The following is a 15939-nucleotide window of genomic DNA, read 5'->3' as shown; positions in this document are numbered from 1 at the left end:
ATGCTGATGTCATCCTATAAAAGCGCCAAATGGGTAAAAATCTCATATTAACCAAATTTCACGCATTTTTTACCATTTCACTGTTATTGTCTGCTGAACTCTCTGTTTAACCGTTTCTGCCCGGATTTCCGCCAACCTGTAAATTCAACAAAGGCGACCACTCCAGCAACTGCAGTACACCTTATCATGACTTCTGCACGTCAAGTTACAGGTATTTACCCTACCCTGCCCTCCATTCGACCTGCATTCTGCTCTAAACTGCTCACAGGCATAATAGGACCGTAAAACAGATTTTTTCACCGCTAGAACCGGGTTATACCTCCACCATTGTCTCTGTGAAGTCCAAAAATTCCCTGCAGAGTTGTAACAAACTGCAATTCATCTGAAAACCCCTCGTCCTGCGTTTTCTCGGCTAAATGCCCCGCTGAATACCTCTGAATTACTACCAGGAGCTAAATTGGGCCCCAAAAGAGTCTCTGTAACCAATTACCAGCAGTATTTCAATTGCTAGCTGGTAAATTCCCCTCTGACAGTTCAGAAAATCGAGTTTTTACCACAGAGGGCAATCTGCAGTCTGTCTTTGCCAACTCACTTGTCAAATTGCATTAGTTTATCCCTTCACAAGCTATGGAGACTCCCATTGCTCTCAATATTAAGCCTATCAATGCCCCCCACCAAGAATTAGCATGGAAACCCCTGGGAGACATGGATTACCAGATGTTGGACTGGTTTCCTATGGGAACTAAGTATAATATCCAGATGTTAAATGAACTAAGAGCCCAGCACATGAGTGGAGCAGATATCCTGGGAATTTGGGAATCAAATTTGCCCATATACAACCTTCCCCAAGTTAATCCCATGCCAGAGCTTATCTACAGTTGCCAAGAGTGCTATGACCCCAGCCAAAGGGCAGTCATTAGCCCCACAGGCCTAGTCCTGTTTCAGATCACTCCAGAGAGTATAAATCAGATGCTGCATTTTCATACAGCCAAGAAATTGACCCCTCTTTCCATGCAAGATTTGATAAAGAGAGGAAATAACCTGTCTAATGACCAGATTGTGAAGATTAACCAGCTATTTGTCACACCTAGCTCTGAAGCAGTCAGAACCCCTCCCATTGGGTACCAATACCTGAATGAGTTGGGCAGGATGATGGTGGACTTGATTGGCTATGTCCTAGGATTCAGAGGACTAGAAGATGTAGATGACTGCATATTGGCAATGCTGTCCATATTTGCCCCAGGTAAGCCTCCAGCTATCCACTATGATTATGCAACTTATATAGCTGAGAAGATTCATGACCAGTTCATGAACTTGAAGAGGGAGAGGCTGTTCAGATACACCTCCTACATATACCATCTGTTCTTGTTCAACCAGCCAGCTACCTTCTCTGTCCCTTTGAGGCCACTCAACGCCCAAGGAACCCCAAGATCAGTTGTTTTTTGGACCCCTGTGTTCCATCGTACCTCAGTATCACCTTATACATACTGTGAGTTTATTGATTTATTTGTTCATCCAGCCCTAACAGTGCTGCAAGGTGCCCCTCCTCCTAGACTGACCGATGACATGAAAAGAATTCTTCATTTGAACAAGCTTTACAACATCGGCAACTGGTACTTCTACCAGAATCACACAGTCATTAGGGTGTATGGATGTGAATTAAATCCATTTAGGCTGCCAAGGTACGTTCCCATGAGACTGTTTGCCTTAGAATATTTCAGGCAATTTGGGAACTCAGATTACCTACACTTTCAGAGTAAAAACAAGAAATCACAGTTGAAAGTGAGAAATCAGCTAGGTCCTTTCTTATACAACAGAAAGGAGGAAGGCTGGAAAGAGGCAGACAGGATTCTGGAAGGACTCCAGTTGAAAACTAGTTTTGAGTGGATTCCATATGACCCTAACCACTCTATTTCCCTCAGGAGGATCAGGTATAAGTTAGGCAACTATGCACATGCAAGATTACCTGAAATTGAAAAATATGCAAATGCACCAGATTGGGAAGAGGGCACATTAGTAGAGCAAATGACTAATGAAGAAATACTTGAGCAAGAGGCTAGAAATGTCCAAAAACAAGCTGACTTGGAAACTTGTGGACAGGTGCCTATTTCCTACAGGAGGCAAATTGGGGCAGCCACCACAACACCAGCAACACAACAGCGAACTGCCGAGCAGACAACCCAAGCAGCAAGCAAGGACAAAGGCAAACAGGTGGAACAACCACCTATATTAACAGAAGAACAGGTTGACACCTTGCTACAGCAGCAAGAAGAAATGGAAGAACGGGAGTTGGGGCAGCAACAAGATAAACCACAAACTAGTGGGCAGCGCCATCCACAGCAGCAACAACTACAACATCAGAACAGGCTGCTAGTCTAGACATGCAAAAGCTGCAAGCAGAGATCCGAGCTATGGAAGCTCAAATGAAAGAGCTGGATGGGCTCAAACAGAACTTGGCTAATGTTAATGAGAAATTTGATAAAAGCAAACAAAATGAGGCAGCCAAGGAGAGAGAGGTGAAAACCCTTAAGAGAAGGATTGCTGAGCTGGAAAAAGAGCTTGCACTGGAAAGGGTGACAGCTGATATGAAAGCAGTGTTGTGGAGCAACATTGGGAGATCCATTGCCAAACAGTGGCAATACATTGAAACCATGGATGAACAAATGGTGCTCATCACCAAAGCAAACAAGGAAATACAGAGAGCAAGGGCAAGCCTTGGGCACATGCCAGAAGCAGCTACCAGGATGATCAATATCCTGAATTACAAAACCAGCACTCAATTGGCTAGCATGGGAATCAACAACAGGACAGAAACGATTGCCATAGCCAAGAGAGTTGTTACATTGAGAAACTTGATTGGAACCTTGGAAAGAAGGACACAGGACATGCAGACAGAAATTAACAGGTTCCTGGAGAAGTTTGTAACACTGCAGAACAGAGGCCTCCCCAACATTTTGAGCAGCGTGGGAAGACTGCTCACCCTGGACAACTATAACAAGAGAATTGATGCACATGCAGTAGCAGAGATTGCAAAACCTCCCAGCACTTCAAAGGACACAGGGCCAGCCACAGGGCAAATGATGTATGACAGAGTGGAGAACCTGTTTTTTCTCATGAATGAGATAGAGCATCTGTTTGATACACCACCCAATTTCTTCAAGTTCACAGAAGCAGATGAGACTCTAGGGGCAATTTTGGCACATCAACTGCCCACACAGGATGTCTGGAGGCATTTGACCCAGACAATTTTGACAGGCCAGAACCAATAGCGCAGAAGGAAAAAGGCAGACACGCGCAGTGGCAATTTTGGGAATTAAAATTTACAGAAAAAGCAGAGGCTGAGCCAACTCGGCCAGACCAGTCACTCGCCACCAGCAGCAGTCAAAGTCACAGCTGACAGGTCCGAGACATAGTGTACCAGCCTACAGTCGGGTTTTCTATGCATTAACTCCAAATATTCAGACCGACTTAGCTATTCTTATAAAGCTAAATATCTTCTGACAGAGCATTAAAATGCCTGTACTGTGTATTAAATGTGTAATAAATTTTCGACATAATATCTTAAAGAGTTGGTGAGAATGTAAAGACTGAGATAACGCAGAACTCAGATATTTCTGTAGACCACCGCTAGTATATATAGACCCTTCACAGATGCTGAAGGGGTTGCTGGAATTTTCTCTTGGATAACTTCCATCTGCTGTAATATTTTCAGAGAATTAATACAAAGGAGGAATGGAACTTCCAGAAGTTTGGTGTATTTGATGTCTTGTGGTGAAGGATGCCTGTTACAGGATTCCATGGGTGTTGCATAAAACTATAAGTATTCTCAAATCTCTTATCGTGTCCGTTTTGAGTCTTTTGTTCTCTTTGTCGTTCTAATGTTTTACACTTGATAGCAAGGTGAAAGGATAGTACCAGGATTTAACCATGTTTACCCTGGACTCAAACTGAGCTATTATAAATGTTTTCCTCTTATACAGTAACAGAATTGTAATTCTTAAATGCTGCAATTCAAGACTGTGTTTTTTATTGTAACAGTCATTCTCTGGGATTCAACTTTGCCCCTAAGACCTCTGTTTTCTCTTCTTAAAGCTATCTGTTGGGAACACATAGATAAATAGTGGAAATTCTTAAATGCTTTCACTATTCGTGCTACCTGTTTCCAGTCTTTTAATCAAAAATCTGTTCTATTAAACTCCCAAATGGCCCTGTAAGTCCCATCTTTCATCTCAAAACTTCAAACACATACAGCTACAGACTCCATTGCCCAATGGTACTCAACTTCTCAGAAAACTACTTCACTAGAACCTAAAAGGAATTTCACCAACCAAACATAAACAAAACACAGTGCATAATAGCTAGCCTAAAACCCTACAACAAACAGTTACAAATCATAAAGAGAGAGCCCTCTCTGATCACTGTTAGGCTAGAAGCAGTGATCCAAAGATTGGTTAGTGGTTACCCCGGCCGTATTCCCTTGGGAGTCATAGGGAACAACCTGGGTGTTAACATAATTGGCGACTCCACTGGGGACAAGACTATTCAATCACTATCTATCTTCCAAAGCTTTCATCAAGCCTGAAGCTAGCCAAGACATCTTAGGACTATTTCTCTAATACAGGGGCAGTCTTAGGGAAGAGCTAACTAGGGAAAACTTATCCTAGCCTTGAAACATATATAGTCATTCCAGAGTTCTTATTTTGCCCTTGTAAATACAAAACTTCTGTATAAAATTCTGAAAGAACACTTAGAAGCTGGCTCCTAAAAGAAACCCAAGGCACACTAGGGCACACCCTGACCCTGACCAACCCATCATTGTTGATAACCCAAATATCATCCCAAAGAACATAAGGAAACAGCACAAGCAGGATAAACCTGCTGATTCAGATATAAGGTCAGACCAACCCCTTCAAATTCCCACTCCTTGCAAAGTCCTTTTCCGTTCCACACCCAACTCCCCTAGTTCATCTTCAACCCCTCAAAGTCCTACCTTTCCATCTTCACCATCTGCACATACTCACTCAACCAGTTCTCCACTTGTTACCCATCCTATTAACCCCAGTACACCTGTTATCCCAGTTGTCCCATTTGTTCCTATCAACCCTATTAACCCTATAAACATGGCTAACAGATATGCACCATTGCAGATTCCAGCCAATGCGCCAGCCCTACCCCAAGATTATCAAACCAGACTCTCATTTTTTGATTCCCATGGCCCTTTGACAGCCATCCAGCATGCTAAAAAGATGCAAGACCACTTTGAGACCTATGAAATTGATGATGATAGTGTCAGGATGAGAATTTTTGTCCAAAGCCTAACTGGGGATGTCAGAACTTGGTTTAGATCCTTGAATGCAAATTCCATTGCAACCTCTGAAGTTCTATACCAGGAATTTACCAACAGATGGGAGAAAAAGAGAGATCCACACCATATACTGGGTGAATATAACACTATTAAAAGAGGTCCCCAAGAAACGGTGTTGGAATATTGTGCTAGGTTTAACAACATATACAATGCTATTCCCCAGAACTTAAGGCCCCCTCCTGATTTAGCCCTTTATAACTTCCCCGATGGTTTTGACTCTGATATGGCCTATCAGTTGAGAGAAAGAGACCCTCCAACCCTTGCAGAAGCCCAAAGAGTTGCAGTCACTGTAGAGGCCAACCTAATTGCCAAAAGAAACAGGGCAAAGCTGGAAAAGAAGGTTGGTTTCAAAGAAGAGCCCTCGGGCTTCGATCAGAAGTTGGATGCAATACTAAACAGCATGAAAAGACTAGGTGAAAGAGTGGAATCAGTAGAAAGAAAGTCATCATGGGAAGCACCACAAAACAATACTCCTAGAAACCCAAATTTTAGGAGAACACAGAACCCCAATATAGGAAAAACAGGTGCTGACCAAGATATCAGACCACCTTTTCAAGAAAATTATGCAGAAACTTCCTCGGCTAATCAACTCAATGAAGATCCAGAGATCAATTTAATAGGTCTGGATGGTAAAAGCCATGTGTTCCTAACACAAGAAGACCATGATGAGGATGAGAACAAAACATTCCAAACACAATCAGGAGAATCCTTTGACTTTAAGCAAGGATATGATACTGCTGTCTATGAAGTCCATAAGCAGTACAAACTAAGAAGTCGGACTATAAATGCAAATCAGCCTGAAAAGGTAAAGGAGAAACAGCAATCTAAAGAAGCCTCAGTCACTGAACCTAATGACAAAACAAACTTGCCTGCAAAGGAAGTAGTGGTTGAGGAGGTCACTGAATTTCTGTCCACACCACAAGAGCCCACAGCAACATCATCCTCTCACCCAAATCTGAACATCACCCCTCAAGACATGGACATGGGGGGCAGGTTCCAAAATCAAGATGAAATCCAACAAGAAGTTTCATTGAACAAGAAAAGGACTGCTGTCCGTGACCCTAAAATTCAGGTGGATAAACCCTTTGACCTAGGAACAGAGGTTGGCAAGTTAAAGATAGCAATTCCCCTTTTAGAGCTAGCCAAGCATGACATATATAAGCAACAGATCAAGAAATCCCTTCAGCTCACCAACAACAAAGATGATGTAAATGTGCTAGATGACACTCCAGAATTACTGTTTGGTCCAGAGGTAGATGGAAAAACAGTAGTCACAGGGGTTTTACCTTTTTATGTCAGCTTACACGTTCATGATAAAATACTGCACAATGCAATGTTTGACTCAGGTGCATCTCACAACCTCATGCCAAAAGCAGTCATGGAAAGATTAAATTTGGATATAACAAGACCATACAAAGACCTGTTTTCTTTTGATTCTAGTCAAGTAAAATGCTTGGGCCTGATTAAGGATTTATGTGTGTCCCTGGTTCAATTTCCCAACAAAACCATTTTAATGGATGTTGTTGTTGCCGATATCCCACCCAAATATGGAATGCTCTTATCAAGATCATGGGGAGCCAAGCTCCAAGGCTCCCTGCAATTAGACATGTCATATGCAACCATCTCTGTCTTTGGGCAACCCAAGAGACTTTATAGGGAAACACTCATGAAATACATGGTCAGCAGTGAAGAAAAGCCTCAAAATTTTCCAATATATGCTGTCCATTCGGACATAGACTCCTTCATCCTTTTCAATGACAGCACAAATTCCTTAAGCAATAACATCAAGACCGAGACACCCATACAAAAACAAAACATCCATCAAACAAGTGGCACCTGCCAAAATTTAATCAGCCCAACAATACCCATTCACCCTCCTTCAGTTGTAAAAAATTGTCAAACAAATGATGAAATTATCCTAGGAGACAAATGGGAAAAGAAACCTCAACTCATGCTCACATGGCCATCCCATGAGAAGAATTTAAGATTCCCTGACCAGCAAGATAGTCTGTGGGTCCTAGAGTTTGATGGCTCAGTTAACAAGTTAGGGGCAGGAGCTGGAGTATGGATACATAACAAAGAGAAAGCCTGTGCACAAGGCAGGGCATATAGACTGAACTTTAAATGCACTAACAACATGGCAGAATATGAAGCTCTGCTACTAGGTCTCAAGATTGCTAAATCATTACAAGCACATAGCCTCTCAATCATGGGGGACTCTGATCTAGTAATTCAACAAGTAAAAGGGGATTTTGTCACCAATGACAAAAGATTAAGGTCCTACAGGTCTGCTGTAATTGAAATACTAGAAACTTTCTCCGAGTTTGTTCTCACAAAGATTCCAAGGGGCCACAATCTCCATGCTCACAGCTTGGCAACATTTGCCAGCACCTTCAAATTCCCACTACAACCCAACAATTGTTTCACAGCAGAAGTCAAATATAGGCCTTCTATTCCAAACAATGTCAAAGAATGGCAAGTATTTGAGAATGATAGGCAAATAAACAACTTTTTAACTTTGCAACAAGAGTTTACAGGATTAAATATTGACCTTGAGACAGCAAGTCAATCTCAAATTGTTGATGGAGCAAGTCAATCACAATTACAGTTTCAACAATCTGCTCACCCAATGTCACTTAGGACAGCAAAACAACTACTCAGCCCAACCATTTTCAACAATGAAAACATTCAACAAATTAAACAAATGGACTGTGAAGAGATGAGTAACATTGAAACTGAAATCATACAACTCAAAGACAACTTCCTCCCAGCAGGCCTTACCCCACTAGAGGACATTTTTGACTCAAATGATGTCCCCAGGAAACCAAAGATGCAGCCATTAGATGCAAGAGTTGAAGAATGTAATATTGGCACTATGGAAAAGCCTAAGATAGTCAAGCTGTCCGCCTCTTTGCCCCCCGATCAAAAGCCCAAATATGTTGATCTCTTTAAAGAATTCCAAGATGTCTTTGCCTGGGGTTATGAAGACTTGAAGTCTTATGATACCTCTGTTATACAGCACACCATTCCCCTCAAGCCTAATCAAAAACCATTCAAACAAAAATTGAGAAGAATCAATCCTGTGCTTCTTCCTTCCATTGAAAAGGAATTACAAAAAATGTTCAAAGCTGGGATCATAGCACCAATCAGGTTTTCTGAGTGGATTTCAAATTTGGTCCCTACAAGAAAGAAAACTGGTGAGATTAGACTTTGTGTAGACTTAAGGAATTTGAACCTAGTATCACTCAAAGACAACTATCCCTTACCCAAAATGGACCACATCCTCCAAAGAGTAGTAGGAGCATCAAGAATATCATTGTTGGATGGCTTCTCAGGCTTCAATCAAATTTTAGTGCACCCTGATGATCAAGACAAAACTGCATTTACTACCCCATGGGGAACTTTCAAGTATGTGAAAATGCCATTTGGTTTGAAAAATGCAGGGGCAACATTTCAAAGAGCAATGGACATTGCTTTTGCAAAAGAAATTCATGATTTCTTGGTCGTTTACTTAGATGATCTTACACCCTTCTCAAAATCTGACCAAGAACATTTGAAACATTTAAGACAGATTTTCATAACATGCAGAAAATATGGCATTTCCTTAAACCCCAAGAAGTCTTTATTTGGTTTGGAAGAAGGGAAACTTTTAGGACACATCATTTCAAAAGATGGCATAAGAATTGATCCAGATAGGATACAAGCGATCCTACAAATGCCTCACCCTAGGAATGTCAAAGAGTTGCAAGGATTCTTAGGAAAACTCAATTTTTTAAGAAGGTTCATCCCAAATTTAGCAGAATTGATCAGACTGCTAAACAATATGCTAAAGAAAGATTCAAAGGTTAAGTGGACTGTGGAAGCAAAGCAAGCCTTTGAAAGCATAAAACTGGCTTTAACCCAAACCCCGGTATTAACTAATCCTCAGTTTGACAAAGACTTTATTATTTTTTCTTTTGCCTCCCAGCATACTATTGCTGCTGTTTTATTGCAGAAAAATGATCAAGGGAATGAAAAGCCCATTGCCTTCTTCAGCAGAGCTCTTAGAGATGCTCCTTTGAAATACCAAATAATGGAAAAACAAGCCTATGCATTAATCAAAGCTATCAAAGATTTTAGGATCTATATCCTTTACTCTCATGTTGTGGCTTATGTACCAAGTCCTATTGTCAAAGACATTCTCACCCAAGAAAACTTAGAGGGTAGAAGAGGAAAATGGATTGCAAACATACTTGAATTTGACATTGAAATAAAGCCTACAAGGTTAATAAAAGGGCAAGGTTTGGCTAAGTTAATGACAGAATCAAATTTCCAAGCCTTAGATATAAACCAACTGGACAGTGAAACAGAGCTGGCGACTCCAAAGATCAACGTAGCCTTTGAACAATCTCCATGGTACTCTGATATCTGTTATGTGTTACAAAACCTGTGTGCTCCCCCAGGACTGTCCAGAACTAAGTCTAGGTTCCTAAAAATGAAAACATCCAAATTTTGTGTGTTAGATGAGAATCTACTCTGGAAAAACCATGAAGGTATTTTGCTGCACTGTCTTCTTGAGAATGAAACTGATAAAATTATGCAAGAATTCCATGCTGGAGACTGTGGTGGACATCTGTACTGGAAATCCACTGTGGACAAGATATTAAGGGCTGGTTATTACTGGCCCACTATGTTCTCAGATATGAAGAAATTCACAACATCTTGCCACAAGTGCCAACTGTTTGAAGGCAGAAGACAGTTGCTGCCACTTCCTTTGAGGCCCATTGCAACAGAGAGACCTTTTCAACAATGGGGCTTAGATTTCATTGGAGAAATTCACCCCTCATCTTCAGGACAACACAGATGGATTCTAACAGCAACAGACTACTTTACCAAGTGGATTGAAGCTGCCCCATGCAGACAAGCAAATGACTCAGTGATCATTCAATTCTTAGAGAACAATATACTGGCCAGATTTGGCTGCCCAGACAAGATAATAACAGACAATGCTGCTGCCTTCAGATCCAAGAAAATGGTAAACTTTTGCCATAAATTTCATATCACTTTGGGCCATTCTACAGCTTACTATCCTCAGGGAAATGGTCTTGCTGAATCATCAAACAAAAGCCTGATAAACATCATTAAGAAAGTGCTGGAAGAGAACAAAAAGAACTGGCACAAGAAACTAGTAAATGCTTTATGGGCAGACAGATTAACCACCAAAAGATCAATTGGGACCAGCCCATATGAGTTAGTCTACGGATTAGAGGCCAGATTTCCTTCATCACTAGGGGTGCCAGTTATGAAACTTCTACAAGAAAGTCAAGCAGAGCCAAATGACATGCAAAGAAGGATCAACCAGATAATCTGTTTACAGCAAACCAGAGAACAAGTTTTCAGCAGAGTGCAGATACTACAAGAGAAACTGAAAAAGGCCTTTGACAGAAGAACCAAAGCAGAAGACTTCAATCTAGGAGACAAAGTTCTAAAGTGGGATGCAAGAAGAGAAGACAAAGGGAAACATGGGAAGTTTGATTCTTTATGGAAAGGACCATTTGCTGTCCAAGCAGTGCAAGGTAATAACACTTATTTCCTTAAAAGCTTGACTGTGACTGAACTAGATGAAGGTCCTGTCAATGGCAGGATGCTGAAGCACTATTATGATGGTTCAATATGATAAGGATCCAAAGGTTCATTGTATATATGCAATTGTACATATTCTCTTTTGATTTATATTGTATAAAGAGGTTTTCCCAAGTACTGCAACTAGCAGCAACAGGCAGATAATATCAGAGGTTCTCCAAGAAAGAAGCACACTATTTTGACAGGTTACATGCATCAGATCTCAAAGATTAAGATGGACATTCAAGGAACAAGGCAATCTGACCTGCTGTTCTTGGTCTTTCAAAAGAAAAACCATCCCCATGTGGAGCCACTGTTGGATACCTATAGTAATAGGTTTCATATTTCATGATTGATTATTGAAAATCCAAATAGGCTCTGCTTTGTTAGCACAAAGATCCCATATTTCCAGGTAATCAGAGGTGTGTGAAATTACTTCAGATATTGAGGACCTTATTACATTTTTGTGGATGATTCAACAGTCTAATCTGGATCATGCCATGTTTCAATTTTGAGTTGTAGAATAGAGAAAGAAGTCTGTCCAAACAGCTTAATCTTGGCAGACAAGTAGTTCAGGTAGAGAAACAAAGGTTCCCAAAAGCCTAATCTGGGACCTTGGAAGAGATAAGGGTAGAAGCAGATAGAGTAAAAAAGGAAAAAGCCAAAGAAAAGAAAAGGCAATTGAGGGTTGCAAGTCTAAGTGCCCCTCCAAGAAGAAACTAAAAAATGTTAGGTGAAATAGTTGGGTAGGCAGTTGTGGTTGCAGAAAGGACAGGTTCACCATTACATAGTTGTCAAAGATATTTTGCCAAGGCAATGGACATATCAGCAAAAAAGGTGGTGAATTTCATGGATTCACAGCAGAAAGCATCACTAACTTCACTTTTTCCCCCTTACTCCATCATTAACATCCCCTTTCTCAAAGATTCCCCTCCTTCACTTTACTAACTCCTAATTCTACTATTTAACTCCCTTATTCTACCCCTTGCCCTAATAGTAATAACACTAAGGTGTATAAAGCCCTAAATGTTATATATTCCCTCCCCTAGGCATAATAGCCGAGAAATCTGCAAAGAGGGATCATAGTGGCATCTGGCCACCATGGTGAACCTATCCCCGATACTCTCCCTTTGCTGCAGATCATTTCCCCTCAAAAAATACCTTTGCATGGGTAAAAACCCCTCTCTAAACCCCTCTAGCCCACAAACCCTCCGCAAACCTTATAAAAGGCAAAATCCCGCCTTCAGCATGCCCCCAAATGCAAGCGCGGGTGGTCAGAGGTTGAAACATTTGAAAACCTTGTCAAAAAACCCATAAACGTTAAATTTTTCCGCCGCCCTATCCGCCGTGCACCTTACACCTCCGCCAGCCGTCGGATCAAGCCCTCCAGATCCGACGGCCCACCACAATATCGGAACGCCGTCCACGTCCGCGCGTTAACTCCCGAGAACATGACGTTGCGCCTCGTCATGCCTCTGCCACGCGTCGCCCGTTAGACCGTCTCGGAGCTCCCTCTGACACCCTGGGCGCCGTACTCTAACCGCCCCGAGAGACCGTGACGGTTAAAGCCTTAACCGTAACCTTCACGGCTTAACCTCCGCCCGTCCGCTGTTTGACCGTCCCGCCGCGTCCAGCTCACCGCTGACTGGGCTGCCACCTCACCCCCGTTGACCGGTCGTCTGCTGCCACGTCCTCCCCGATGACGTCTGCTGACGTCACATCACCGTGACCCACCAATGACGTCATGCTGACGTCATCCTATAAAAGCGCCAAATGGGTAAAAATCTCATATTAACCAAATTTCACGCATTTTTTACCATTTCACTGTTATTGTCTGCTGAACTCTCTGTTTAACCGTTTCTGCCCGGATTTCCGCCAACCTGTAAATTCAACAAAGGCGACCACTCCAGCAACTGCAGTACACCTTATCACGACTTCTGCACGTCAAGTTACAGGTATTTACCCTACCCTGCCCTCCATTCGACCTGCATTCTGCTCTAAACTGCTCACAGGCATAATAGGACCGTAAAACAGATTTTTTCACCGCTAGAACCGGGTTATACCTCCACCATTGTCTCTGTGAAGTCCAAAAATTCCCTGCAGAGTTGTAACAAACTGCAATTCATCTGAAAACCCCTCGTCCTGCGTTTTCTCGGCTAAATGCCCCGCTGAATACCTCTGAATTACTACCAGGAGCTAAATTGGGCCCCAAAAGAGTCTCTGTAACCAATTACCAGCAGTATTTCAATTGCTAGCTGGTAAATTCCCCTCTGACAGTTCAGAAAATCGAGTTTTTACCACAGAGGGCAATCTGCAGTCTGTCTTTGCCAACTCACTTGTCAAATTGCATTAGTTTATCCCTTCACAAGCTATGGAGACTCCCATTGCTCTCAATATTAAGCCTATCAATGCCCCCCACCAAGAATTAGCATGGAAACCCCTGGGAGACATGGATTACCAGATGTTGGACTGGTTTCCTATGGGAACTAAGTATAATATCCAGATGTTAAATGAACTAAGAGCCCAGCACATGAGTGGAGCAGATATCCTGGGAATTTGGGAATCAAATTTGCCCATATACAACCTTCCCCAAGTTAATCCCATGCCAGAGCTTATCTACAGTTGCCAAGAGTGCTATGACCCCAGCCAAAGGGCAGTCATTAGCCCCACAGGCCTAGTCCTGTTTCAGATCACTCCAGAGAGTATAAATCAGATGCTGCATTTTCATACAGCCAAGAAATTGACCCCTCTTTCCATGCAAGATTTGATAAAGAGAGGAAATAACCTGTCTAATGACCAGATTGTGAAGATTAACCAGCTATTTGTCACACCTAGCTCTGAAGCAGTCAGAACCCCTCCCATTGGGTACCAATACCTGAATGAGTTGGGCAGGATGATGGTGGACTTGATTGGCTATGTCCTAGGATTCAGAGGACTAGAAGATGTAGATGACTGCATATTGGCAATGCTGTCCATATTTGCCCCAGGTAAGCCTCCAGCTATCCACTATGATTATGCAACTTATATAGCTGAGAAGATTCATGACCAGTTCATGAACTTGAAGAGGGAGAGGCTGTTCAGATACACCTCCTACATATACCATCTGTTCTTGTTCAACCAGCCAGCTACCTTCTCTGTCCCTTTGAGGCCACTCAACGCCCAAGGAACCCCAAGATCAGTTGTTTTTTGGACCCCTGTGTTCCATCGTACCTCAGTATCACCTTATACATACTGTGAGTTTATTGATTTATTTGTTCATCCAGCCCTAACAGTGCTGCAAGGTGCCCCTCCTCCTAGACTGACCGATGACATGAAAAGAATTCTTCATTTGAACAAGCTTTACAACATCGGCAACTGGTACTTCTACCAGAATCACACAGTCATTAGGGTGTATGGATGTGAATTAAATCCATTTAGGCTGCCAAGGTACGTTCCCATGAGACTGTTTGCCTTAGAATATTTCAGGCAATTTGGGAACTCAGATTACCTACACTTTCAGAGTAAAAACAAGAAATCACAGTTGAAAGTGAGAAATCAGCTAGGTCCTTTCTTATACAACAGAAAGGAGGAAGGCTGGAAAGAGGCAGACAGGATTCTGGAAGGACTCCAGTTGAAAACTAGTTTTGAGTGGATTCCATATGACCCTAACCACTCTATTTCCCTCAGGAGGATCAGGTATAAGTTAGGCAACTATGCACATGCAAGATTACCTGAAATTGAAAAATATGCAAATGCACCAGATTGGGAAGAGGGCACATTAGTAGAGCAAATGACTAATGAAGAAATACTTGAGCAAGAGGCTAGAAATGTCCAAAAACAAGCTGACTTGGAAACTTGTGGACAGGTGCCTATTTCCTACAGGAGGCAAATTGGGGCAGCCACCACAACACCAGCAACACAACAGCGAACTGCCGAGCAGACAACCCAAGCAGCAAGCAAGGACAAAGGCAAACAGGTGGAACAACCACCTATATTAACAGAAGAACAGGTTGACACCTTGCTACAGCAGCAAGAAGAAATGGAAGAACGGGAGTTGGGGCAGCAACAAGATAAACCACAAACTAGTGGGCAGCGCCATCCACAGCAGCAACAACTACAACATCAGAACAGGCTGCTAGTCTAGACATGCAAAAGCTGCAAGCAGAGATCCGAGCTATGGAAGCTCAAATGAAAGAGCTGGATGGGCTCAAACAGAACTTGGCTAATGTTAATGAGAAATTTGATAAAAGCAAACAAAATGAGGCAGCCAAGGAGAGAGAGGTGAAAACCCTTAAGAGAAGGATTGCTGAGCTGGAAAAAGAGCTTGCACTGGAAAGGGTGACAGCTGATATGAAAGCAGTGTTGTGGAGCAACATTGGGAGATCCATTGCCAAACAGTGGCAATACATTGAAACCATGGATGAACAAATGGTGCTCATCACCAAAGCAAACAAGGAAATACAGAGAGCAAGGGCAAGCCTTGGGCACATGCCAGAAGCAGCTACCAGGATGATCAATATCCTGAATTACAAAACCAGCACTCAATTGGCTAGCATGGGAATCAACAACAGGACAGAAACGATTGCCATAGCCAAGAGAGTTGTTACATTGAGAAACTTGATTGGAACCTTGGAAAGAAGGACACAGGACATGCAGACAGAAATTAACAGGTTCCTGGAGAAGTTTGTAACACTGCAGAACAGAGGCCTCCCCAACATTTTGAGCAGCGTGGGAAGACTGCTCACCCTGGACAACTATAACAAGAGAATTGATGCACATGCAGTAGCAGAGATTGCAAAACCTCCCAGCACTTCAAAGGACACAGGGCCAGCCACAGGGCAAATGATGTATGACAGAGTGGAGAACCTGTTTTTTCTCATGAATGAGATAGAGCATCTGTTTGATACACCACCCAATTTCTTCAAGTTCACAGAAGCAGATGAGACTCTAGGGGCAATTTTGGCACATCAACTGCCCACACAGGATGTCTGGAG

Source organism: Pinus tabuliformis, chromosome 6 (assembly GCF_031772625.1).
Source record: "Pinus tabuliformis cultivar Carrire ecotype Pingquan chromosome 6, CPIR1, whole genome shotgun sequence".
Classification (NCBI taxonomy): Eukaryota; Viridiplantae; Streptophyta; class Pinopsida; order Pinales; family Pinaceae; genus Pinus; species Pinus tabuliformis.
Note: the sequence above shows the minus strand (reverse complement) of the source record.